The following is a 25,396-nucleotide window of genomic DNA, read 5'->3' on the forward strand; positions in this document are numbered from 1 at the left end:
TGATTGATTGAAGAAAGGGTAGGATTTTTCCCATGAGCTTTATAAGATTAGCAGATAGTCTTTCCATCAAAGAAATGTGTCTTGCCATATTTCAAACTACAATGCTCTGAAAAAAAATTCAAGTATAAACTCTCAAACATTTCTGATAGGCAATGATGGATTGGTTCTTTCTACATTTTTCTTCCTATGCCCTCCAACAATATTTCCTCATTTTCATCCCCAAACTGAAAATTCTTCCTCAGGACTGATACAGCTATACATACCCACACAGAGACATATTAGTAATATCTACATATCATTAGGGACTATCCGAACAATTCTCTTACATTGAGAAAAGGTGTTCTCTATTTATGAATAGAAAGAGCTGATTTCCCCTAAGCCCTCTTACAGTGAAATATAACAGTAGAATGCGAGCTCTTGTCATCCTGCCTTGGCTATTGCGCCAGCCTCCTCACTGACCCCATGGCCTCCTGTCTCTCCTCTCTCCAGTCCATTCTTAGGTCTGCTGCCCGGTTCATTATTCTAAAACTGTCAGCCCCCATCTCCTTGCTCCTCAAAAATCTCCAACGGTTGCCTTTCTTTTGTGCATCGAGCAGAAACTCCTGAACATTGGCTTTAAAGGCAATCAGCTCTCTCCCTCCTGTTTAAATATTCTCTTCTCCTACTTCACCTTAGGTCGCAATCTTCATTCTTCTCAAGTTAACCTACTTGCTGGGCCTTGTTCTCATCTCTCTCAACACCAACCTTTTGCTCCCACCCACACCCCTGCCTCAAACTCCCTCCCTCAAACTCCCTCCCTCTTCATATCCAACAGGCCACTGTAATCCTCAGCTTCAAAGCCCTTCTGAGATCACATCTCCTCCAAGAGGCCTTCCCTAACTAAGCCCTCTTTCCTTTTCTTCCGCTCCCTTCTGTGACGCCCTGACTTGCTCCCTTTATTCACCCCTCCCTCAGCCCACGGCACTTATGTACATACCTGTAATTTATTTATGTTCAAGTCTGTCCCCCCTCTAGATTGTAAACTCACTGGGAGCAGGGAATGTGTTCGTTAAATTGTTATATTGTACTCTCCCAAGCACTAATACAGTGCTCTGCACACGGTAAGCGCTCAATAAATATGATTGACTGATTGATTCCTACCTTGTATTACCCATCTGCCACCTCGGCCCACCTGCAGACACCTGAGCATTAGAGCTACCACAACCCCAAATCAATACAATCATACAATCAATACAATCATTTTTGTATGAATCTCCATTTTTATTTCTCCATCTGTGGTATACGTCATTTCCTCCCAGACTGTAAGAGCCTTGAGAGCAGGGATCATTTCTTCTATTTTGTCTTCTCCCAAGCCCTCAGTGGCACACAGGAGGTATTCAGTAAATACTGTGGACAATGATGATGATTGAGCAGGGAGGGATGGGGTTCATTCTGAGTGAAATGCCCTGAAAATTGAGAAAAAGGGATGTGCTGGGATTGGCTGTCGGTCGCATTGGTCTGAGAAAGGGTTTTTATCAAATCAATCCATTTACAAATTAAAATGAATCCTTTCCTTTATTCCTCCTATTCAACAACAGAAAAGTTGCCTAATCCTCAAAGGCAACAAGAAGTCTTGCAATCCCACTGCAATATTAAAAACTCAACAAAATTGTAATTTCCAATAATATCAAGTGTATGACCAATGCTCCCTAGTGAGGAAATTCAGAGCTAAAATCTCCCAGGCCAATCATAAACTAACTCACCATTATGTCTAGACCAGAGAAATCTATATGAAAATCATGCATTCCTGGGAGAACTGCCATACAATATGTAGTAAAGGAATTAAAGTGTCAGTCAAAGGCTACTGTCTCATCCTTCCCATAGGAGTTCTAGAGATCAAGAGATTGGTTACCAATATTGGTTAGTGAATTGATGCTATCTGCTGCAATTTTTTTTTAATTCTGCAGGGAGAGCCATTGGAAAGCTACTGTGTTTTAGAAACATCACTATTTGATCCGATATATTCTGTAGCCAACTGTTCTTGATAATAGGAACTAGAAGTAAACAATTTACAGATTTTCAATTGAACAGAATCAAATCGACAGAGTAATGGAATCCATTACTGGGATTCAAATCAACTTCATCCCTCTGGCTTCCTGTCACCTTGTCCAGTACAATGCTCTTGTGTCTGTTCACAGCTCTCCTAGTAGTTTCGGCAAATTGAGGAAAACAACGAAAATAAAAATAATAATAACTGTATTTGGTAAGTGCTTACTACGTGTCCACTGTGGACACCGTCTCTGTCCCACGTGGAGCTCACCTTCCCATCCACTGGGACCTACACCAGACTGTAAGCTCGTTGTGGGCAGAGAATATGTTTACCAGCTCTTTTATACTGTACTATCCCAAGCGCTTAGGACAGTGTTCTGCACAGAGTAAGTGCTCAGTAAATATGACTGATTTAACAATCACATCTGCGATTACTAGGAAGGAACAAAAATCTATGCAGAGTGTATACACGGGAAGGAAGCAGTCACTTTGGAAAATAAGGAGCTTATAACAGGAGAAAGAATGATGATGAGGATGATGATGATGACAGAATCTCTTGTAAGGGATTACAGATAAGTCTCAGATGCAGTCTTGGGACCCAGACATTGCGCAGAGGAACCAATTATAGTGTAAAGTGCTTTGTGCAGTTAGTCAACTGTATTTACTGAGCACTTACTGTGTGCAGAGCACTTTACTAAGCACTTGGGATAGTACACTAATAAACAGACGCATTCCCTGCAGTTACTCGTACTTTCATCCCTGCTACTCATATTCCCACTGGGACCCAGAGTGCACAAGAGAAACACAGTAATAATAATAATAGTATTTGTTAAGTGCTTACTATGTGCCAGGCATTGTACTAAGCGCTGGATGGGAGGGCAGGGTTGTAGCACACTGCAAGGAGTATGTGCGGTCTTCACCCATGACAACCAGCTACAGGTTAAGAAGCAGCGTGGCGCAGTGGAAAGAGCACGGGCTTTGGAGTCAGGGCTCATGAGTTCGAATCCCAGCTCTGCCACTTGTCGGCTGTGTGACTGTGGGCGAGTCACTTCACTTCTCTGTGCCTCAGTTCCCTCATCTGTAAAATGGGGATGAAGACTGTGAGCCCCACGTGGGACAACCTGATTCCCCTGTGTTTACCCCAGCGCTTAGAACAGTGCTCTGCACATAGTAAGCGCTTAACAAATACCAACATTATTATTATTACAGGTACAGGCAGAACCAAGACTAGAACCCAGGCCTCCTGACTCCCTGAGTAGTGTTCTTCTCCCAGCCTTGTTGTTGGTCCAGTGTTAGATGTGGCTTGGCAAATCTGCGGGGAACGAGGGAGGAAGATGTGAGCAATGGATCGGAGGCAGAAGAGTCAAGAGCAAGGGACAGTTAAGTGCTTTGGTTTTCTTGGAGAACCAATGGGGAATTTTGAGGAAGAGTCTGATGTACTCTGGGTGGTGTTTTTAAAAAAGACAGTATTGTGTAGTCTCTTTAAGATCTAATTTGGCGAGAGACTCGAGACAAGAAGACCAGAAAGGAGGCTATTCTAACAGTCCAAATGGACTCTCTTGATCTCTAGGATGCCCTATATCAATCATTCAAATTTACTGAGCTCTTACTGTGTGCACAGCACTGTACTAAGCGCTTGGGAGAGTGCAGTATAACAACATAACAGAGTTTGTAGACAAATTCCCTGCTCACAATGAGTTTACAGTCTAAAGGGGGAGACAGACGTTAATGTAAATAAATTACAGATATGTATGTAAGTGCTGTGGGCTGAGGGAAGGGTGAATAAAGGGAGCAAATCAAAGGGATGCAGAAGATAGTGGGAGAAGAGGACATGAGGGCTTAGTCAGGGAAGACGTCTTGGAGGAGATGTGCCTTCAATAAGGCTTTGAAGGTAGGGAGAGTAATTCTCTGTCGGATATGAAGAGGGAGGGCGTTCCAGGCCAGAGACAGGACATGGACGAGAGGTTGGCGGCGAGACAGATGAGATCGAGGTACAGTGAGTAGGTTGGCATTAGAGGAGCGAAGCATGTGGGCAGGGTTGTAGTAGGAGAGTAGTGAGGTGAGGTAGGAGGGGGCGAGGTGATCGAGGGCTTTAAAGCTGGTGGTAATGAATTTCTGTTTGATGTGGTGGTAGATGGGGCAACCCCTGAAAGTTCTTGCAGAGTGGGGAAAAATGGACTGAACGATTCTGTAGAAAAATGATCTGGGAAACAGAGTGAAGTATGGACTGGAGTGGGAAGAAGCAGGGAGGTCAGCAAGGAGGCTGATACAGTAATCAAGACCGGATAGGATAAATGCTTGGATTAACGTGGTAGCAGTTTGGATGGAGAGAAAAGGACTGATTTTAGTGATGTTGTGAAGGTTGAACTGACCGGACTGAATATGTGGGTTGAATGAGAGAGATAAGTCAAGGATAACACCAAAGTTAAGGGCTTGTGAGACCGGAAGGATGGTGGTGCTGCCTTCAGTGATGGGAAAATCAGGGGGAGAACAAGGTTTGAGTGGAAAAATAAGGAGTTCGGTTTAGGACATGTTAAATTTGAGGTGTCGGAGGGACATCCAAGTGGAGATGTCTTGAAGGCCGGAGGAAATGTGAGACTGCAGGGAGGGAAAGAGATCAGGGCTGGGGATGTAGATTTGGGAATCATCTGCAAAGAGGTGGTAGTTGAAGCTGTGGGAGCCAATAAGTGCTCCAAGGGAGCGGGTGTAGTTGGAAAATTGAAGGAGACCCAGAACTGAAACTTGAAGGACTCTCACAGTTAGCGGTGGGAAGGAGAGGAGGATCCCGTGAAGGAGACTGAGAAACAGCAGCCAGAGAGATAGGAGGATCAGGAGAAGACAGTGTCAGTGAAGCCAAGGTCCGATGACGTTTCCAGGAGAAGGGGGTGGTCAACAGTATCAAAAGCAGCTGGGAGGTCGAGAAGGATTACGATAGAGTAGGGGCTATTGGATTTAGCAAGGAGATCGTTTGTGACCTTTCAGAGGGTGGTTTCTGTGGAGTGAATGAGATGGAGGAGTTATGGTCAGAGAGGTAGGATGAGGGTTCTGACAGAACACTGTCACCGGTTGGTCTTAGGAAACACTATGCACTTTAGCCCAGCTACAGCACCCAGCTGGCTCCGTTACAGAACAGAGCTTCCAAACAGAAGAAAAAAAGCTAAAGGTCCCCCGTCTGATTAGGAGAAAGATTCAATCAGACACTTTCAATTGGACTTCTCACACTCCAATCAGCCCTGAAATGCCCTGTCCTCACCTGGGGGTGTGGGTGAGAAAAATAGTGTGAAAATGAGAGGAAAAAATAGGGAAAGGGGAGAGGGGTTTGGTGGGGGGGGGGGGGGAGAGAAAAGGGAGGGGGAGAGGGAGAGTGTGAGAGAGGTGTCAACAGAAGAAAAAAATAGCTTAGAATCCCTCTCCCACACATCCTTTTCTCCCCTTCCTCTCTCTCCTCTTGCGTGACTTCCCCATCACCTAGCTCCTACATGAGAGCTAAACTTGCTTAGCTTCTCCATGCTCCGCATTTCCTGCTCCCCTGCTTCCTTCTACTTCATCATCCTCTGCTTCTTGCTTTCTTTCCCAGATCCTTTTCTTCTTTTCCTGGCTTCCGACCTAGGGTTCTGGACTCCCTCGGCCAGGAGGTTAGGAGCAGGGATGTCATCGCTGATCTGTGCCAGGCACTCACATGGAAGGAGTATTGAGAAGCAGCATGGTCTACTGAAAAGAGCGTGGGCTAGGGAGTCAGAGGACCTGGGTTCTAATCCAGGCTCTGCCACTTTCCTATTGGGTGACCCTGGGCAAGTCCCTTAACATTTCTGTGCCTCAGTTTCCACATCTGTAAAATAGGGAATATCTATTTTCCCACCCCCTTATACCACGAGATCTCTGTAGGACAAGGTGTGTGTCCAATCTGTTTATATTGTACTTACCCCAGTGCTTGGCACATAGTAAGCACTTAAATACTTCTACCATGTTGATCCAAGCACTTATCCTATTCTGCTTGCTGAATGCCCTGCCTCCTGTCTCTCTCCCCTCCAGTCCGTATTTCACTCTGCTGCCCAGATCATTTTTCTAAAAAAAACACCCCAAAACAAACAAACAAAAAAAATCCAAACATTCAGTCCATCTTTCCTCACTCCTCAAGAACCTCCACTGTTTGTCCATTCACCTCCACATTAAACAGAAGCTCCTTAACATTGGCCTTAAAGCACTCAATCACCTTGCCCTTTCCTATCTTACCTCGCTGATTTCCTTCTACAACCCAGCCCGCACACTTTGCTCATCTAAAGCCAACCTATTCACTGTACCTCGATCTCATCTATCTCGCTGCCGACTACTCGCCCACGTCCTGCCCCTGGCCTGGAACTCCCTCCCCGCTTCATATCCGACAGACCATCATTCTCCCCACCTTCAAAGCCTTATTAAACTCATATTTCCTGACTAAGTTCCCTGACTAAGCCCTCATTTCCCGTACTGTCTCTTCCTTCTGTATCGCCCTTGCATGTGGATTGGTACCCTTTATTCATCCCACCGTCAGCCCCACAGCACTTAACGTATATATCTGTGATTTTTTTTTTAATGTCTGTCTCCCGCTCCAGACTTTAAGTTCCTTGTGGGCTGGGAACAGGTCTAAATCTGCTATATTGTCTGCTATAAGAGTCTGTGGGATGAGCCACCTCCAAGTGATCTGGCCTACGTACCAGGAAGCCATGTGCTGGTTTCTGCTTTCTTTGCCCTCTGATGATACCTTTCTCACTTTCCTTCTCCACCGCCACACTGATCCTCATGGACTTTAGTATCTAAGCGCACGTTCCTGATGAGTCCCCAGCCACCTGCTTCCAATATCATCTTTGCTGACCTCCTGCTTCACACCACCTGACCCAGTCACCAAGCTGACCACATGCTGGATCGCACCATCGTTCACCATTATACTACCTCTAACCTAACCAAATTTGAAATCTCACTCTTTTATCATAACTTCCTCACTTGCCTTCTCTCCCACACAACTGCTTCCTGCAAAACTGTCTCGTCCACCACAGAGACCTTCACTCTTTAGACCCCCTCCACTTATACCAGGTCATCATGCCCCATTTGGACTCCTTCACGGGATGCTTCCTTCCACTCCCGTGCTCATGCAAGAGTGCTTTTAGTGGTAATTCAGGCACCAGGCCAATGTCGCTTGCTTCAAATTAATCTTGACTTGGTAGTACTCGGCTCTCTCTTCTGCTCAGCAGTGCTACTTCTCCCTTTTCGACTCCCACACCTGTTGCCCCCACCAACTATTTCAAGCCTTTAACTCCCTCCCGAAACCCCCAGTGCCCCCATCTCTCGTCTTGACTCTCGTGACCTTGCCGACAGTTCTGATAAAAGTGAAACCATCGGGTGTGAGCCCCCCAAAATTGTCCCTTCACTTCCTCAGCTCCCTCCCTTCCCGCAACATCCTCTCTCTCATCCATCTCACAAGAGGAGATCTCACATCTACTTGCAAAATCTAGCCACTCCACCTGCATCTCCAATCCCATCCTTTTTCACCTCATAAAGACACTTGCACCAACACTTCTTCCCTTCCTTAACACTGCCTTTAACCTCTCACACTCTGATGGCTACTTCCCTGCTGCCTTCAAACACTCCCATGTCTCCCCATCTTAAAGGGACAAAAAACCTTCTACAGACCCCACTGCACATCCAGTTATTTCATCTTCCGCCTACCCTTCCTGTCCAAACTCCTCAAATGAGTTGTATACACCTTCCTCTCCTCCAACTCCTTTCTTGACCTTCTATAATCCAGTTTCCAACCCCTTCATTGAGTGCTCATTCTCCACAGTTACCAATGACCTTCTTGCCAAGTGTAACAGACTCTACTCGGTTCTAATTCTCCTCAACCTCTCAACTGTCGTCAACACTGTGGACCACTCCCTTCTCCTGGAAACACTATCCAACCTTGATTTTTCTAATCTGGTTCTGTGCTGATTGTCTTCTTACCTCTCTGGCTGATCTTTCCCAGTCTTTTCCACTGGCTCTTCTTTGCCTCTCACTCCCTATGGATGCCCCTCAAGGCTAAGTTCTAGGGCAACCTCTTCTCTTCTCAATTCACAGTCACTCCCCTGGCGAGCTCATCCACCCCTTCACCCCCGCCATGACTTCAACAACCACTGCTCTGCAGAAGACTCCCCAGTCTACCTTTCTAGCCCTGACAGCTCCTCTTCTCTGCATCCTGCCTTTCCTCCTGGCTCCACTTTGAGTCATCAACTCAAGTTCAACATGTACAAAACCAAATGCATTTTCCTTGCCAAATCTGCTCCAACACCTCACTTTCACATCACAGTTACCACCACCACCATCATTCCCATCTCGGAAGCCCATAAGCTTGGCATTACCCTCGACTCCTCCCTCATCTTCACTCCATATATTTAGTCAGTTACAAGACTGTATTGGTTATTTCTTCAAATCATCTCCAGAATCTGCCCCTTCCTCTCTATCCAAACGACCAATGTACTGATCTAAGCTTGACCACTGCACTGGCCTCCTTGCTGATCTCCTATATTTCACTCCCCACCCCCTTCGGTCAATATTTCACTCTTCTGCCTGGATCATTTTCCTAAAAAATTATATATTATGCGATATAATAATAATAAAAAATAATAATTATGGTATTTCTTAAGTGCTTACTATGTGCCACGCAACGTTCTAAGCACAGGGGTAGATACAAGGTTAACAGGTTGTCCCACGTGGAGCTCACAGTCTTAATCCCCGTTTGACAGATGAGGGAACTGAGGCCCACAGAAGTTAAGTCACTTGCCCAAAGTGACTTGCCCAAAGTCACATAGCTAATGAGTGGCAGAGCTGGGATTCGAACCCCTGACCTTCTGACTCCCAAGCCCGTGCTCTTTCCACTAAGGCACACTGCTTCTCCTATTATGATAACAACAGCAGTATTTTTAAGGGCTTAATATGTGCTAAGCACTGTACTAAGCACTGCAGGAGATACAAGATAATCAGATTGGACACAGTTCCTGTCTCCCTGGGGTTCACTGTCTTCAGTGGGACAGAGAACAGGCATTTCTCTCCATGAAAGAATCCCCATTTTACAAATTAGGGACCTGAAGTCCAGATAAGTTAAGTGACTTGTTCAAGGTCACATAGCAGGCAGTGGCAGAGTGGGGACTAGAACCCAGATCCTCCGACTTCTAGCCCTGTGCTCTTTCTGTTAGGCCACACTGCTTCTGAACACGTCTCTCCACGCTCCTCAAAAACCTCTAATGGTTGTTCACCCCTCTCCGCATCAAGCGGAAACTTATACACTTATGTACTTCTCCCACTAGATCCCAGCCTACACGCTTTGCTCTTCTAATACCAACCTACTCACTGTGCCTCCTTTTCTTCTCTCTTAACCATTTGCTCTAGTCCTCTCCTCTACCTGGAACTTCCTCCCACTTCACATTCGCCAGGCCACTGTTCTCCCCCGATCTTCAGAGCTCTTCTGAAACCACACGTTCTCCACGAGGCCTTCTGTACTTAATCTCTCATCTCCCCACCCTCTACCTCCCCCACAACTTCCACTTCTGCATCTCCCAAGCATTTGGGTACTCACAACCTCTGTTTCACTTCAGTACATATCATTATATGCTATTACTGCCTCCTATCTGTATTTTATTTTAGTGTCTATCTCCATATTTTATTTTAGTGTCTATCTCCATACTAGATTATCCACTTTCTGAGGACAGGGATCATGTCTCATTTTACTTTCCTCTCCCAGTGTCTAGTGCAGTGCTCTCTGTGGACAGTAGGGACTCAATAAATAAACCTGACTAGAAAAATGGAAATTCCAGGTTTTATTTATAAACATGCAGTTGCTAGCAGTAACCTTTTGGTACTCCAGGTGTAATTACTTGGCCTATCAGTAATATAAAATTCCTACGGGTGTCCTTCTTCTATACTAGCAATATGGAAAAAAAAAGATCTCGGCCTTGTAATCTTGTAGCTTTGCTTTCTTTTGTCATTTTAAATTCCTTCTCCTTATGCCAATGATATGCATAAGCAGACAATTCTTCACAGAACATAGAAAGTTCTTCAGAAGGAGTCCTTATTTGGACAATTTTCAAAGCAAATGTCACAAATCTTAGCTGACCTTTCCCTTCATATGAAGCTGATTCAGTCGAGAGGTAGGCTGTATTTAATGGCATTATATCCCGAGATGGCTGGTGTTTGGTGTGGGCTCAGGAGTAATGTTGTAAAGTTATGATATCTGGCCCACTAGAGCTGGATGAATCTGGTTCCCATTAGACCGTAAACCCCTTGAAGGCAACGATCATGTCTTTTCCTCTTACTGTGGTCTCCTAGGTTGGAAACTTCTTGAGGGCAAGGATCATGAGTGGAACCATGTCTACCAATTCTGTTATAGTGTACTCTCCAAGGCTCTTAGTACAGTGCTCTGCACATAGTAAATGCACAACAAATACGATTGATTGACTCTTACTAAGATCACATCCCCTCCAAGAGGGCATCCCTGATTAAGCTCTCTTTTCCCCAGCTCCCTGTCCCTTCTGTGTCATCTATGCCCTTGGATCTGTGATCTTTGGGCATTTGGTATTCATTCCATCCACATATGAATTATTTACTTATATAAATGTCTGTCCGTCCCCCCCCCCCAGACTGTAAGCTGGCTGTGGGCAGCCAATGTATCTCCCAGGTCTGTTGTACTGTAATCTCTCAAGCACTTAATACAATGCTCCACACTCAGTAAGCGCTCAATAAATACCCCTGGTTGTTTGATTGATTACTGTGGTCTCTTAGGTTGTAAACTCCCTGAGGGCAAGGATCATGTCTTTTTTTTTTTTCTTACTGTATTCTCCCAAATGAACAGTACAGTGCTCTGCACTGGATGGGTGCTTAACGAATGGGAAGCGGCGTGGCATAGTGGAGAGAGCATGGGACTGGAATCAGAAGGTCAGGGGTTCTAATCCCGGATCTGCCACCTGTCTGCTGGGTGGCCTTGGGCAAGTCACTTCACCTCTCTGTGCCTCGGTTACCTCATCTGTAAATGGAGGTTAGGACTGTGAGTCCTCTGCAGGCCAGGGACTGGGCCCAACCTGATTTCCTTGTACCCATCTCAGTGGTCAGTACAGTGCCCTGCACAGAGCAGGCGCTTAATACCGGAATTACCAAATACCACTGAATGCCTCACTGGTCCACGACGCCACGCTCCTGCTGCCCCTGAAAACCACTTCTGGGGTTCCCTCACTGAAGCAGTGCCCTCCTGGGGCCAGATGAAGAGGCTGGCAGCAGAGGCAAGCACCAGGTCCAGGTCCGAGCAATCTCCGTTGACCGCACCGGTCCCAGCCGGGTTGGCGCCGCTTCCTGGCAGAAACGCCAGGCCGCACCCGTGGGCACGGACGGCAGCGGGGAGCCGACGGCGGCCTCTTAAGGCCCCAGCCCGGGGCTGTGTGCAGCCAACCCAGGACACTGCTCTGGCCTGGTGGACAGGGGTTTCCTCAGAGCGGCACCACCACCCGGCTGGGGACCATTCGAAGGCAGGGATGCTCTGGGGCCAGGGGAGGCTCTACCCTGCCTGGGTCTCCGTGGCCAGTGCAGGGCGCTGCCGCTCATCCCTCTCCCCTCAACCCCATCAGATCTCTACCGTTGCAAAAATCATTTAAATAACGTTGAAGCCGAAATAGCATCTCTTGATTTTCTTATATGAATACCTCCTTTGTTTGCTTAACCCGATTCAAACAGTTCATTTCGTCCTTGCAAATGAATGTCTTACCTAAAACAACTCCTTACTCTGTTTGCCTAGACGAACATGCCAGTCTACAAATATCCTTTCTTTACCTCCTCTAAAACAGGCTTTCGCATCTTTCAAGAGACGGAATAATAGGCCGATGGCATTAACGCTATTTCAAGTAAAGGAAATGCATCTGAGCAAAACAAATAGGTTGCTGCAGGCTACGGCAAGAAATATAACTTCTTCGGTTACAGGATTCAATCTGTATTACTAGTCTTATCGATCCAATTTGGGAAAACCTATTCGTAGCGAAAGTACATACACACTAATATTTTAGTCGAAGTTACAGCATTTCTTTCCAAAATGGCATCAATTCTGTCCGTGTATAATTCTGTCGCCCATATCTACTATTTACCTCTAATTTAAGACACATGAAAAATCTCACAAAACACTGCTTTTATTTATCAGCGACACCTGACTTGCATTAATTTCCTTGATATTTGATTTCCAACCAGATGGCATATCATGATTAAATTCTTCTAGAGATTACTTGGAGGAAAAAAAAAATCCTTGAGACTTTTCTCAGAGAATCTGCACAGCCGGCAAAAGAGTAAATCACTAATTCATAAAATATTTCAGATTTTTATAATCTACCTCATTCCTAGAAAGTAACACTTACAAAAAGTCAAAATTAAAATTGTAAAAGGTCAGTAGGAAGGATTAAGCTGCGCGTCACACCTACTGGTTAAAGAAACTCTGATATGTATCCCTCTTTTAATTAACTAAATATAAAAAGCACACTTTTGAGAGTCCTAGTTAAGTGAAAGATGATACTTTGGACATTTAAAAACTGCTGAAATAGAACAATATTCTTCAGCCACTCCTTTAAAAAAAAACAAAACCCAAACCCTTTGGTTACAGTGTGCCGTGTTTAGTTTTTGTAGATTTTACAGCTACAGATTTTAAGAGACTGGGACGGCCAGTTCAGATTCTGACAGCAATGCAGCAGAATTTAAAGTATCGTGGCCGGAATATTTTCTAAACAGGTTTTAATCTAGTGACTGCATATTTTAATAAGTATCATCACAATGCCTAAAAAGGTGCTTTTCTATCATTTAGCCCAAAGCCATGGGCATCCCTGACAGAAATTAAATATCCCAGGTCCAGTTTCTCATAAATGTATTTTAAAAAAACAAAACCCAATTCCCACATTAAATTATTTTGCAGAGTTGGGCCAACGTCCATGCTTTTCTTGTCTATTTCTCTGGCTTAGTACTGAATGCTCACAGACTTGGATGGGTAAAAGGATGGGTAAAAATGATCACAGGAAAATGATTTAAATTCCCTAACGCTACCATGTGTGAGATGAGTGGGCTGATGGCTGTTCTGGACCCAGGCCTCTATCCCCACCGTCCTAGGATTTAAAACCCACCACGTAAAGCGAGTACCTTCGATCTCCGGTGGAATGTGGGAAGGGTTTTTTTTGTCTTTTTCTACTCTGTCAGAAAAAAGAACAGATTCTAAAACGATGCTGACGGTGTGGCCCCACCTGAACTGAGCATATTATCGAAACACCCCGCCCCCCCCTTTTTAATAAATCTCCCATAAAGAATATTGTTTTGAAAGGGCAAATAAAAAGCACAACTCTCATTCTGCTAGACGTGCCCTGCTCGGCGATGACAGCGACAGCTCCGGATTTTAGCCCGCTTGGGGGTGGGCAGGGGCAAGAGAGGGAGGAGGTGAGGATTCTCTCGACTAGTCAAAAGAGAGACAGACAATAAGAACCGCAGTGCCAGGTGGAAGACCCAGAACCCGGGATACTTGGTGAAAAGAGGTGTCATCTGTCCGGAACGGCTTTCTCGGTGGGACCGACGGTGGCGACTGGCACCTCCAGGAGACAAAACCATTATTCTGACCTACTGCCATGTGCTCAATCGCTCCCTCTCCCCATCCTCCTCCTCTGCATCTCGCTTCGAAGGGGATGAGTATTAGTTCCATCGACACTCGGAGGCACTGATGGAGACGTATATCATTTCGAAGCCCAAACAAAATACCACCACCGAGTCCTCTGGCCTTTGCGGTCGTCTCGATCGTTTGCAGTAAGAGCCGGGGACCCACACCAACAGCCACTTGTGCTCTTCACTGCAGTTTAGGGATGAGAAGTACCATCACACGCACGCACACGGAAACAGTCCTGCCGACCTACCGTCTCCCTTCTCTTTTCTTCACCTAACGAGTGCACCGCACAGGATGCCCAAGTGTCGCTACCGCCACATCGTGTTCCATCACATCCTCTTTTTTTCCCCCCCTGCATTCTCGGGCCACAAGGGATCCCAGTGGGGAATCCTGAAAATGTCATTCCCCAACATCGCAGGTCCTCCACAGACACACACGTACGCACACGCGACTGCCCTACCGCTGCCGCTTCTATCAGCCCCGATTTCGGAGCACGCCTCTCCCCGGGGACCCGGGAGAGTATCTTTGCCTCCCGCCCCGCGCGTCGCTACTTAATAACCCACTCCTGGGCCGGGTTGGGGAAATCGAAGCCGTGTCTCCTTAATCCCTAAGAGCGAGAGCTACCACCTCCGCAAACGCGGTAAGGACGCCCACCCCTCTCGCCGGGTCCCCACTCCTCGCGGCAGAAACTGAACCGTCCTCCCCGCTCCCGCCCCGTACCTGCCCGACGGCTTAGGTCTGCGGGGCCTGCCTCAGCAGAGGCGGCGCGGCGATCGGGACGGGGCAACTGACAACCGAGGGGATGAACCTTTCTTGGCTCCGGCCGCTCCTACCTCCAGCTCCACCATCTTCGTCGGCACCCCCTCCGCAGCCGCCGGCCGTGCCTGTTCCTGCTCCCTCCCTCCTTCCCTCCCTCCCAGACCGCCGGCCCCGCCCCCTCCCCCACCGCGCGTGACGTTCCGCGGAGCTCGGGGATATGAGCGGGCGAGCGGGTGTGTGTGTTTGTGTGTGTGTGTGTGCGCGCGCGCGCGCGCACTTCTGCCTCGCTGAATGAGCGTGTGTGTTTGCACACTCACACACGTTGGGGAATAAGCGGCGGCAGGAAGGGATGCAAAATGCTCCCCCAAGGTAGCAGGACTTGCGCTCCCGCAAGCCCGCCCGCTCCGCTCGCCGACCCCACTCCCTCCGTGCACCTGAAATCCAACCTCTTGCTTCTGCACGACCTCTCGGTCCGGAACACCCCCCGCCCCCCCACCCCCACCACCGCCTTCCTTTCCCCTTCTTGGGGACGCTGTTCCCGATGAGCGGTGTCGGTAATGAGAGGCAACTGCGTCAAACGATTAGGAGCACCCAGCCTGCCATTCCTTCGCAGCTCCCCGGAGACGTCGGTTTTCCTCCGTTACTTCCCAGCTTCTCCCGAGCCCCCTTAAGAAATCGCCGGCATTTCTATACCGTTGGGCCGGCTCCGCCGGGCTTTTACCGTCCTCCCGGGGAAGCACGTTGCAGTAAAGCCCGTGGACACAAGAGGGAAGAGAGCCCGAACCAACGCCTGCCCTTCGTCAGCCAGCACTTGGCACCCGGACAACTTCGTTAAAGGCGAAGAGCCCGGCGCCCCGGGGACCAGCTCCTAAACCTCCCGATGAGGAGGAGGAGGCCGGGAACGTGCTCGTCGGTCTCTTTCCTCCTCTGATCGCTTAAATCGGCTGAAAGCAATCGATCCCCGTTCGGGTCATTAACGGAGAAGCGGCCATTGTGAGGGTGACCCGAGTCAGGGGGTAGAACTGGCCCAGTAGGATAATGGAAGTGCGGGGTGTCCGCAGTGCAGGAGGTCTGGCTTTTGCGCTTCTCTTCTTCACCTCCTACTAGAGCCACCACAGTTGGAGGTCTGTAGGACAATACCCACGTGCGCACACTCATATAACACGAGGACTGAGGTAGTATGGGATCTGTAGATCCGTGTCCTCCGGCCCCCCGGCACTTACGTACGTATCCATAACTTAATAATGATATTGGTATTTGTTATGCGCTTATTATGTGCAGAGCACTGTTCTAAGCGCTGGGGTGTACAAGGTAATCAGGTCGTCCCACGTGAGGCTCACGGTCTTCATCCCCATTTTACAGATGAGGTAATTGAGGCACAGAGAAGTGAAGTGACTTGCCCACAGTCACACAGCTGACAAGTGGCAGAGCCGGGATTCGAACCCTTGACCTCCGACTCGCAAGCCCGTGCTCTTTCCACTGAGCCACGTTGTACTGACGTCCGTCTTCCCTCTGGACTGTAAGTTCCTTGTGGGCAGGGAACGTGTCTACCGGCCCTGTGGTACTCTCCCAAGGACTTGATACGGTGCTCTGCACACAGTAAGCACTCGATGAATCCCGCACAGACTTAGCATCCGTGTCTGCCCCACTCCCACAAGACCCTCCATCTTTACCTGCCCGAACCTGCGTTAAAAAAAAAAATGCCTACCCGGCCCGACCCACAATTTTGCTTCAGGTACCCGTGGGTCGGATGAACTGCAGGTGTTCTAGGTCTCTATCTTTCTGGCCTTCGTCTGCTAAAGGCGGTCTGGGGTAGGCTGGGGCTAGGGCTGGGGCATGGCTAGGAAGAGAGAGGAGAAAGGGGGTAAAAGTGGGATAGCCTCTAGACCGGTCACGATACGCTCCTGGCCATGGATATCCTGATGGCAGCGATGACTTTCATTCATTCAACACAATGCCAAAGGACAGTATCGCCTCTGACCCATTCTGGCCTTCTGTTGGTATTTATCCCATCCCTTCCGCAACTTTGTCGTGGGTACCCGCAGATTGGGTCGGGTAAACGGCGGTTGCGCAGATCTGTAATCACAACTTCTTAATAGTATGTAACCAGAAGAGGGCATTCCCCCAGAGGTAACCGGATTTTCTGGAGCTGAAAGAGGGATAGTGGGGGGCAACCCTCAGGGGGCAGGAGCGGTGGTCCAGGCATGTTCGGTGCAGGGATGCCAACTTTTCATTTTGACTATGATCCCCGATCGACCGATCGATCAAAGATATTTACTGAGTACTTACTGTTTGCAGAGCATGGAACTGAGTGCTTGGGAGAGTACAAACCAAAAGAATTGTTAGACACATTCCCTGCCCACAGGGAGCTTGCAGTCTTCAATCAATCGATCAATCAATCAAGTGTATTTATTGAACACTGTGGGCAGAGCACTGTACTAAGCGCTTAGGAGAGTACAATAATACAATATAACACACACATTCCCTGCCCACAACAAGCTTACAGTCTACAGGGGAAGACGGGCAGTGCTGTGGGACCGGGAGGGGGGGATGAATAAAGTGAGCGAGTCAGGGTGACACAGAGGGATTGGAAGAAAGGGCTTAGTCAGGGAAGACCTCTTGGAGGAGATGTGTCTTCATTAAGGCTTCGAAGAGGGGGAGAGTAATTGTCTTTCGGATATGAGGAGTGAGGGTGTTCCAGGCCAGAGTCAGGATGTGGGCGAGAGGTTGGCAGCGAGACAGATGAGACCGAGGTACAGTAGGAAGGTTAGCATTAGAGGGGCGAAGTGTGCGGGCTGGGTTGTAAGAGACTAGTGAGGCGAGGTAAGAGGGGGCAAGGTGATTGTGTGTTTTTAAAGCCAATGGTGAGGAGTTTCTGTTTGATGAGGACGTGGATGGACAACGCTGGAAGCGTGTTCTTGAGGAGTGGGGAAACATGGCCTGAACGTTTTTGTAGAAAAATGATCTGGGCAGCAGAGTGAAGTATGGACTGGAGTGGGGAGAGACAGGAAGCTGGGAGGTCAGCAAGGAGGCTGTTAGAGTAATCAAGGCAGGATAGGATAAGTGATTGGATTAACATGGTAGCAGTTTGGATGGAGAAGAAAGGGGAGATTTTAGCAATGTCGTGAAGGTCGAACCGACGGGATTTAGTGATGGATTGAATAACTGGCCTCATGATCTGAGGATAATGTAAAAAAAGCTCCTTGCTGGCCAAAGAATCTGGAGGGGAAAAGAAAAACCCTTTACCAGCCCAGAAGCCCAGTGGATGCATAAAAGCCCCTACTTGGACTCTAGAGCCTGGAGAAAGGCAGAAGAGCCTCTGACTTGGCCTCAGGGCACCTACCAGACCACTCTCTTCATACTTCAGAATCAGCCCTGAAGGGCTCTCGCTCTCTCTCTCTCTCTCTCTCTCTCTCTCTCTCTCTCGCTCTCTCCCTATCTCCCCCTCTCCCCCCTCCCTCCCCCCTCCCCGTCCCCCTCTCTCCCCTGCAAGAAGGCTTTCTGGCTGGCCCAAAATTGATTGGAAGATGCAGACTAGCCCTGAGGCCCAATGAGAATGAGAGGAACTACTCACTCTCTGGGTTAGGTCAGGGATGGCTGAGTCTGCCAACAGGGTTCCAGTTGAGATGTGGAGCCACCGTCTCAGCTCCCCTTCCAGTCCCGATCCAGTTCCGAGAGGCAGGGTGGGATGGTAGCGGCTGCCTGCCAGAAGTTGTGGGAGTGAGTTTCATGGCCAATTTCCCCTACTCAAAAACCTTCAGTGGTTGCCCATTCATCTCTGTGTCAAATGGCAACTCCTCACCATCATCTCTAAGGCACTCGATCAGCTCTCCTCCTCCTACCTTATCTCGCTGATCTCCCGCTACAATCCAACCCGCACACTCCGCTCCTCTATCACCAACCTACTCGCTGTGCCTTGATCTCATCTATCTCGCTGCCGACCCTTCGCCCAGCTCTTCTCTCTCGCCTGGAACTCACTCCCCCCTCATAACCGACAGACCACCACTCTCCCACTCTTCAAAGCCCTACTAAAATCATATCTCCTCCAGGAAGCCTTCCCTGACTAACCTCTCATCTTCCCACCCTATTCTCCCCCACTTCTCTATCATCTATACACTTGGGCCCATACCGACTAAGCACTTTATAATTCACTCCCCCCTCCCCCCAGTATTTACGTACACATCCTTATACTCTGTTCTGCCCCTACTTGAATTTATTTTAGTTTAGTTTAATTTTAACAGTCATTGAAACTGCACTTGGCACTTTGTTGACATGCAAGTGAATAACGTACTTTGGATTTACCAATAAAAAAGTCCTTGAGCAGCTGCCTCTCAAAGTGATTTGTCTATCTAAGCCCTTCCGGTGTCTCCAGGAGTAGAGAATAAAGGGATGGGAAAATCCTTGGGAAAATCAAGGTCAGTGGAGCCACCCTCTACGTCTATGTCTCCTTATGACACGGAGGCTGCATCCTTGTAAAACACCACATTAAAGAAACAGTTGTGTTATAGTATTCACCTGGGCTCCTTGTACTAAAGGCCGGCCCAACTGTGCCCTTCTCACCATTTCATCATCATCAATTGTATTTAATGGAGCATTTAATGAGTGCAAGGGGAAGCAGCATGGTGTAGTGGACAGAGCACAAGCCTAGGATTCAGAAGGCCATGGGTTCTAATCCCAGCTCTGCCACTTGTCTACTCTGTGACCTTGGGCAAGTCACTTCACTTCTCTGGGCCTCAGTTGCCTCATCTGTAAAATGAGGACTGAGACTGTGAGCCTTACGTGGGATGGGGACCGTGTCCAACCTGATTTGCTTGTATCCACCCCAGCACTCAGAACAGCGCCTGGCACATAGTAAGTGCTTAATAACTACCATTATTATTATTATTACAGTGCCTGGCACGTAGTAAATGCTTAACAAATACCACAATTATTATTATACTAAGTGCTTGGGAGAGTACAACAGGAGCAAGACCCAGGATCACTAATGAGTCACTTCCCTCCAGGCGCTGACAGTCTAATTGGGCGGACAGGTAGACAAAACTTATTTACAAATAACTGAGCCCGATGTGGGCTCACCTGATTATCTCGTATCTATCCCAGCACTTAGTACAGTGCCTGGCACATGGTAAGCGCTTAACAAGTACCATAAGAAAACTAGCGGGCACAAGAGGAAAAGCAAGGATATAACAGGAAATAGTGCAAATGTAGCAGGATGATATACCTGGATAAATAATTGAATATACACATATATGTACATGAGTGCCAAGGATAGGGTCGATGAATCAATCACTCAGTCGTATTTATTGAGCGCTTACTGTGCAGAACACCGTTTGGGAGAATACAATATAACAATATAACAGACAAATTCCCTGCCCCCATGAACTTACAGTCTAGAGGGAAGACAGACATTGATATAAATAAATGAATTACGAATATGCATGTAAGTGCTGTGGGCCCAGGGGAGTGGATGAATAAAGTGAGCAAGTCAGGGCGACACAGAAGAGCAGAAGGGAGTGGAAGTGAAGGAGAAGAGGGTTTAGTAAGGGAAGGAAGCTGTGTGGTATAGAGGCTAGACCATGGGCCTGGGAGTTAGAAGGACCTGGGCTCTAATCCTGGCTTTGCCACTTGTCTGCCGTGTGACCTTAGAAAAGTCACTTAACTTCTCTGGGCCTCACTTACCTCATTAAATCGGGCACTGTGGGACATGGACTGTGTCCAACCTGATTAGCTTATGTCTACCCCCTCGCTTAGTACACTGCCTAGCACGTAGTGAGCACTTAACAAATAATACAAGAGGTAAACAGGCTCCCAAGAACAGGAATCAGAGCAGGAAAGGGGCACTAGGCCAAGCCATGGAATTCCCACCACAGGGCGGGCAAAGGGCGCTCTGCAGCCCCCACTGGAAAAGAATCCCCACAGGAGGGAGATGGAATGTGTTAACAGTGGTGTTGGGCTTAAATGATTGGAGTGTTGTGAATTAATCAGGAATTGCTACCCAGAGCCAGAGATTTTAGGAGGGCTTTGAAGATGGGGAGAGCTGTGGTCTAACAGATTCAGCTGGGTGGGGAGGGAGTTTTTGATTGGGCAGAGTGTGAGTAAGGGGACTGAGGCAGAAGAGTCAAGAGTGATATGCTGTTAGAAAGTGAGGTTGGGAGGATTGAAGAGTGCAAGCTGAGATCTAGCAGGTGGAGAGAGCTGATATGGAAGCGTTGGCGGGAGCCATGAATAGGGTGAGAAGAAAGGGAGAACTGGAGGCCTAGGCAGAGGCTGGCCAGGGTCTAGGTTCTTCTAAAGTGACTTTGGGGGCTCCTTGGCCTAGATTTGGGGCTGAACCACTGCCCCCCTCCCCCCCCCCCCGCAGCATCATCACAAATGGTAAAGAGCTTCTCCTTGATGTGGAAGGAGATGAGTAGCCATTGGAAAGGTTCAAAAAATGGACATGTGAGCCAAGTGATAGACCAGCAAGAGGATTTATTCTTTAGTAAAAAGAATAAACAATGGAGCTCTGGAATGAGTTGCATTTCCTAGCACTGAACTATGTTCACCTCAACACAGCTCCACTCGGTGAGACAAATGGGGAGAATCAGTGACAGCAGGATAATTAAACAATGGCTCTATGGATAGCTGAAATCAGGGAAACCGAAAGCAAGAAGGCAGAGGAAACATTTTAAAGACATGGTAAACAAGCCTCAGACAATATGCTGCATCCTGGCTGAAAACTGGGAGTCAATTGCTGAGGATAGCATGGCATGCTGCTCAATAAATCACTGGTATTCACTGAACTCTCACTGTGTGAAGGGCATCGAGAGAGTACAATACAAAAGAGTGAGTATAGATGATCCCTGCCCACAAGGATCCCTACAGACAAGAGGAGAAGCGTAAAGACTATCAAGAAAGGAGCAGATCTTTTTGAACAAAAGCTTGATAAGGAAGGAGACAAGGAGGCAAAACAGAAAATACACCAAACACTACAAATATGACACACAGTCATGGTGAAGCTGCGTGGCCCAGTGGAAAGAGCATGGGTCCAGGAGTCAGAGGGCCTGGGTTCTAATCCCAGCTCTGCCGATTGCTTGTTGTGAGACCTTGGGCAAGTCACTTAACTTCTCCGGCCCTCAGTTACCTCATCTGTAAAAAAGGGATTAAATCCTCCTCCATCTAAGTTAAACTGTGAGGCTCATATGGGACAGACACTGTATCCAACATGATAAACTTGTATCTACCCCAGTGCTTCAAACAATACTTGACACATAGCAAGCACTTTAGAAAAACCATAAAAAAGCAATAGCTTTTTTATGCACACAATGTGACTGGGACTGTGGGTACTAGTACTGGGAAGCAGTGTGACCTAATGGAAAGCATGGGTCTGGGAATCACAGGACCTGGGTTCTAATCTCAGCTCCACCATGTACCTGCTGTGTGACCTTGGGCAAGTAATTTCATTCCTCTGTGCCTCAGACAGAGACAGGGCTTCTCCTGTGTTTCCTGGGGACATTAGGTCATGCTTCAGGGATAGAGCAGGAGATCACAGTTCAGTAAAATGGCCATCTTTGTTTTCTTTCAATGGGTGTGGAGAGGAGGGGGAAACAAAACTTGGGTTTGACAGGCAGCTGCATATGGAATTCTCCCACTAGACTGAAAGCCCCTCTGCTAAACTCTAAGATCCTTTAGGGCAGGGATCATATCTGATGACTATTATACTCTGCTAAGTTCTTAGTATGGTGCTCTTCATACAGCAACCACCTCAAATGTTCTTTGAATTCACCTCGTTTTTTTAAAAAAATCACTAAAACCCTGGAGAGGCTAGCATTTACCCAAGTAACAAGTGCTTCGAGTTAACCGTAGCACTGTAGGAGAACCAGGGTTATGTTCTCAGGAAGAAAGTCCGCAACTGGCGGTGATAGCTCTGAGAGTAGTGAATGCTCATTTTCACTGCAGATTAGTCAGTGAGTAGCTTCTGTCTTCCTCAAACGTTTTTCTTAAACCTACAAATACAAGCTAAAGCAGTACAGCAAGTTTCCTTGTGTATCACTGTGACCGTGATGTCTGTATTTTAGCCGGCTGTGGGAGTTGAAAGATGGAAGACGGCCTCTAGGCTGTAAAGGGAATCTCTTAAGTACTTTGGCATGGTTCTAAATGCAGCATATGTATTACGCTGGGAGGACAGTCTTTTGTTCCAATCTCGGCTCTTAAATTTGAAAACCCAAATATGCAACTGCAAAAATCTTGGGGAAAACATTAAAAATAATGAATGGGTAAAGCAGAAAAGCCTTTTGAAGCCTCCAAGTGGCCTTCCCCAATTTAGCCCTCTTTCCCTCCACTCCCTCTCCCTTCTGTGTCATCTATGCACTCGGATCCATACCCTTAAAGCACTTGACATTCACCCCGCCCTCAGCCTCACAGCACTCATGTACATATCAGTAATTTATTTACATTAATGTCTATCTCCCCCTCTAGACTGCAAGCTAGTTGTGGGCGGGAAGCATATCCACCAACTCAACTCTGTTGTACTGTACTCTCCCAAATGCTTACTCCAGTGCTCTGCACATAGTAAGCGCTCAGTAAATACCATCGATTGATGGATTGATGGAGTCAGTGAGGCAACGAAATAAATCCTAACATTTATGGTGTGTCCTGGGCTAACGGCAGTACGTGTCTATAATTACGTTTTAATAATAACCTCAGGGTGTTTCCAACGGTGAAGGAAAAAAGTATCTCCGTTTCTTCTGACAATTTATTACCGTCAGAAAAACACCCGAGGATCATCTTGGCAAATATTAAAATGGAGCTAGTAGTGTGAAGACAGTGCCAGGGTGACTGAACAAGCAGGGCGATATGACCCGACGAGGCCATTTTGCAATAATGGGGCTTGTCTCGGCTGTCGCCTGGCAGAAGCGCAGCAACAGCAGGACAATCCAGGTGTGCCACAGTACTATGCAACTCTGCCCATCTGGCGGGAGATGTTAACTGCTCTGTTCCATTCCACTCCTCTCCCTCCACCAACTTCAGTGCAGAGGCTGCTGCTCACCTCTCTGAGGAAATCAATGGGGTTTATTGAGTGCTTACAGGGTGCAGAGCACCATACTGAGCACTTGGGAGAGTATAGTGTAACAAATTTGGTCGACCTGTTCACTGCCCAAAACAAGCTTAGAATCTAGAGGGAGACATCAACCTCCTAGGCCAATTAAGAGAAAGCTCTTAGCTCCACCTGCAGTACCTCGATTCTAGAATTCTGCAACGACTTCTTTGTGGATCTCTTAGCCTTCATAGCGCTTGCTGAAGGTACTTTCTGAAGCAGTAAACGCATCTTGTTACTTCCCCTGCTCGATCAGTTAATCAATCAGTGGTACTAAAAGCTTGAAAGTGAGCTGCAACAGTTAGTAAACTCGATCCCTGACCTCAAGGACCTTACCAACTAGTGGATTATTCAAAATCTCTCAGTTGCTTCCAGTTGCTAATCAAAATTCTTAGCCCTAAGAGCCAAGGATTTTCAATCACTTGTCCTCCCTTAGCTTTCTGCCCTCACTTCTGACACAACTGTGTCCTGTGCTCTCACTCTTAGGTGGCCTTCAGAGAATCAGAGAATAATAACACAATAATAATGATAGTAATGATATTTCTTAAACACTTCTGTGCCAAGCACTGTATTAAGCGCTGGGATAGATACAAGATAATTAGGTCAAACACAGTCCAGGTCCTAGAGTTCACAGTCTTAGGAGAAGAAGGGCCCTATTAAGCAAGTCCATACTATTTAGTATGGATTTGTTTTTCCAAGGAGGCATTTTCACAGTACTTCCCTTCCCTCGTCGTGCGTTAAGAATGTACTTTTTGTAGGACAAAGTCTTCCTGAAATGTAAAGCAAATCCATGATTCCAGTTCACTGGGATTTAACAAAGGGTGTCCAGTTTGGACAAGAGAAGACCGGGCACCGCTTTGCCGGCCCAGAATGAATAGGCCTATGTTACGCTACATGGGTAACTTAATGTAGGTAAGGTAATGGTGTCATACAGACACACATAAAGGTTCTTTGCAGAAATCCACATCTAGCCCTGACCCTTATCTTTGTATTACCATTGCAGATCCCTGGAAAAAAGGTTGCTGCTTCCAAACCAGAGAGAGGTTGGCCGCTTAGCATAAAAATACCGAACATGAAGGCGTCGGATGCTGGATCAGTTCCAGACAAGGGTCAGACTAGCTGAAAACCAGACTGGTATAAAGCTTCATGAATAGCCACCCTTACTCTCCTCCCACTACAGAGCTATTACTCAGGTTATTTTCCTGCTTGAAATGATCTCCCACTTCCTTTGTATAAAGCTATGACCTTCCCAACCTTCAGAACGCCGCTAAATATTCTCTTTCTCCTTGAAGTCTTCCTGACTGAACATTCTAGTCTCTCCAGCTAAATTCTAGCCACTGTTTACCACTATAAAGTATGCTTACATGCTTCTGCTTTGCCCTTATGCATCTTTTATGCTCTTCTACTTGTCACTTCAAATTTCTGTCTACTTTTATGTTATTTACATGTTAATCCCATCTCCCCATTAAATTACAATATGCTACAAGGCAAGGACTCTGCCTTTTCTCCTTTACAACTCTTCCGAGCACCTAATACAGTACCCTACATCCGAGGCATGATCATAAAACAAATCAGTTGGCAGTAGTCGGAGGGTTCAGGACTTGCCATTTGATGCTGTCATCCCTCGGAGAGTAGCAGCGTGGTCTAGCGGATAGAGCCCAGGCCTGGGAGTCAGAAGAAACTGGGTTCTAATCCCAGCTCTGCCACTCATCTGCTGTGTGGCCTTGGGAATGTCACTTAACTTCTCCATGCCTCAGTTCCCTCTTTTGTAAAATGGAGATTAAGACCGTGAGCACTATGTGGGACAGGGTGTGTCCCCCCTCTGATTATCTTGTATCTTCTCCAGCACTTAGAACAGT

At 47.3% G+C, this 25,396-nt stretch overlaps 1 protein-coding gene across 8 annotated transcripts in view; it reads right to left on the minus strand.

Annotated features, from left to right (window-relative positions):
- APBA1 (amyloid beta precursor protein binding family A member 1) overlaps positions 1 to 14,606 on the minus strand; it is a 180,450-nt gene extending 165,844 nt beyond the window's left edge. For 6 of the 8 annotated variants that reach the window (XM_029055289.2, XM_029055293.2, XM_029055292.2 and 3 more), the window contains exon 1: positions 14,423 to 14,606. The gene's annotated coding sequence lies outside the window, so the exon portion shown is untranslated. The remainder of the gene's footprint in view (positions 1 to 14,422) is intronic. The other 2 variants (XM_029055285.1, XM_029055290.2) reach the window with 2 other exon arrangements.
- Positions 14,607 to 25,396: the final 10,790 nt, after the last annotated feature.

The sequence above is a fragment of the Ornithorhynchus anatinus genome, chromosome X5 (genome assembly GCF_004115215.2).
Source record: "Ornithorhynchus anatinus isolate Pmale09 chromosome X5, mOrnAna1.pri.v4, whole genome shotgun sequence".
NCBI classification, from domain to species: Eukaryota; Metazoa; Chordata; class Mammalia; order Monotremata; family Ornithorhynchidae; genus Ornithorhynchus; species Ornithorhynchus anatinus.